The following is a 2,814-nucleotide window of genomic DNA, read 5'->3' as shown; positions in this document are numbered from 1 at the left end:
TCTCTTTCTTTCTTTCTATGGCATTCTTTATTTCACGCTACCTATCTATCTAAATCTCTTGCTTTCATTCCGTCTTTCTTGCCCTCGTCTTTCTCTCTCTCTCTCCTCTGTCTCTTCACAGGCTACTTTTCGTAACTTAATTATTCGTTCTCTTTAGGTGCCATTGCTGAAGATTACAACGCGTTCTTTTACACCTTGGTATCACGTGACACGACCGAAATGGGATATTCTCGGAAACGTCAACGATTTTTGGTTAACCAAGGCTACAGCTACAAGGTCGTTACACATCTTACTGGAATGGAAGAGGTGTGTTAATTTTCTTTTGAAACTTTATTTTTAGAGATTTCAGAATAGGGTGAACAAAGTGATTTGGTCAATTACTACTACTACTACTAACAACATACTGCAGCACCAAGCCGCCTGAGGCCAACACAGCTATGCACGCTCCTCCTCCGTCCCAATCTATTCAAAGCCTCCCTCTTTACACCCTCCTTCCACTCATGATATCCTTCCACCCCAACCGCGGACGACTTGCTTTCCTTTTAGCCCTAGACGGTTAGTGATGAGATAAAACTATTTTGTTGACAAATATTTTGTTAATATGTGTTTTAGACCAGGTTTGAAAAATGTTTATTTCTTGCCGGCAATATTTCATTTAAAGTGATTTAAATAATTTTCAAATAAATTTTATTTTTAGAAATTACTACTACTACTACGAACAACTCACTGCAGCACCAACCCGCCTGAGGTCAACACAGCTACGCACGCCCCTCCTCCATCCCAATCTATTCAAAGCCTCCCTCTTTACACCCTCCAAGGAAATTCCCATTTGCTTTAAATATTTCTTCATGACATTCTTCCACCCCCAACCGCAGACGGCCTGCTTTCTTTTTAGCCCTAGACGGTTGGCTGAAAAGTACAATCTTTGGTAATCTGTCATCCTTCATCCGCAGAACGTGCCTAGCCATCTCAACCTTTCTCTCATTATAGCCCTAGAAATCGGGAATGAGTCACTCTTGACGTACAGCCTACTGTTTGAAATACGTCAAACTTTCGAGGAGAAGTTGAATGCTAAACTGGAGTGTTTAAAATTCGACAATGTGAAAGATGGATAGAATAATTTCATGAAAACAAGTTGTTGATGGTTTCTTAGGGAAGAAAGTTAGGACCACAGCTAGGAATATTGGTGAAAAAGCCTTATGTTTAATAGAGAGAAGAAGGGGCTTGTACAAGAATTATCTGAATTTATCATGTGAAAACAAAAGGAATTTAAAGAATGTGGAGAATATGAACTAAGGAGGTGTCAAGGGGAGGCCATGGATAAAATGGGAGAGGTTCTGTATACTGCAGCTTGACGGCATAATAGTAAAATATCGTACTGGTATGTTAATAAATTGAGAGGGAGGAGACAATCTGAACTTGTCCCAGTTAAAGATAGGGATGGGGCCAGAGAGATGGGTAGAACATATTGAGAATATACTAAACCGACATGGAGGTGCAGGAAAACATATAGAGGAAAATGAAAAAGTTTGTGATACCTAGGATGTGAAGGAAGATTTATTTTGTGAGAAAGAATTAGCGACAGTACTAAAAGGATTAAAAATTAATAAGGCTCCAGGTGCTGATAGTGTGATAAATGAGTTTCTTAAATATGGCGACTCTGAGGTTATAAAGTTACTGAAGATTATGAATATGATTTTTGAAAAAGGAGAAGTACCTAGCGATTTAGGAAAACCCTAATTAAACCACTATATAAGAAAAGTAATAAAAGCGTGTGTGGTATTTATCGAGGCATTAGTCTGGTCTCTGTAGGTACCAAATTACCTAGTACTAAGATACTTTTTAGACTGAGAGATGCTATAGACACAGGTTTAAGAGAAGAACAGTTTGATTTTAGAAACAGTAGAGGATGTGTCAACGAAATTTTCACTCTTAGTCTAATAATTTAGAAGTGTCTGAGTTATCAAACACCTTTGTTCTTCAGTTTTATAGATTAATAACAAGCGTTTGATTATGTTGATACAAGAGCTTTAGCAAGGGTTTTATTTTTGTCTGGTATACCAGACAAATACATAAAGTGGTTATTGCTATGTACCAGAACAACACTGATGCGGTTAAGGTAGGAAATGAGGTTAGCAGCTGGTTTCGTATTAATCAGGAATTATGTAGTGTTGTGTCCTATCTCCCGTTCTATGGATCATTTTGATGGATTTTGTCATAACAAGCACAGGAAAGGCAATAGGAGACCATGGAATCAATTGGGGAGGAAAGTCTCCTGGAGTTAGATTATGCTGATGATTTAAGCATCCTAGATCAAAATATGATCGAAATGTATGAACTTCTAGAGGTTTTGCGAGTTCAGGGTACTAGAATAGGTTTGAAAATAATCTTAAGAAGACCAAGTCCTTAAGGCTAGGAATAAGTTAAGATGAAGAATTAACGTTTGGTAATGATAAGATTGATCAGGTGAACAGCTTCACTTACCTTGGGAGTATTATTAATACTGCAGTGGTAGTATTATTAGTACGGTTGGAGCAGTGAAGATGTTAAAAGTAGAAAAGCCAAGGTTCAGGGTGTTTTTTTATAGTTAAAAAAAGTTTGGAAGAATAGGAAGATAAGTCTGCAAACCAAGATTAGAATATTGGAAGCTACAGTGATGACAGTGGTTAAATATGGTTCTGAAGCATGGGTGTTACGAAAAGTGAATGAATTTTTAAAATAATTAATAATTGATTAAAATAAATAAAATAACAAATTTGAATATGTTAATTAAAAATCATAAAAATTAAGATAATTCGAAATCGATTCAATATA

General features: G+C 36.6%; 1 long non-coding RNA gene across 1 annotated transcript in view; it reads left to right on the top strand.

The window, feature by feature from the left end:
• The first annotated feature begins 32 nt into the window (after window positions 1-32).
• LOC136033818 (uncharacterized) overlaps window positions 33-2,814 on the top strand; it is a 15,200-nt gene continuing 12,418 nt past the window's right edge. The window contains exon 1 of the long non-coding RNA XR_010619027.1: window positions 33-306. This is a non-coding gene — a long non-coding RNA (uncharacterized LOC136033818). The remainder of the gene's footprint in view (window positions 307-2,814) is intronic.

This window comes from Artemia franciscana, chromosome 12 (assembly GCF_032884065.1).
Source record: "Artemia franciscana chromosome 12, ASM3288406v1, whole genome shotgun sequence".
NCBI classification, from domain to species: Eukaryota; Metazoa; Arthropoda; class Branchiopoda; order Anostraca; family Artemiidae; genus Artemia; species Artemia franciscana.
Note: the sequence above shows the minus strand (reverse complement) of the source record. Positions and strands in the feature narration are given on the sequence as shown.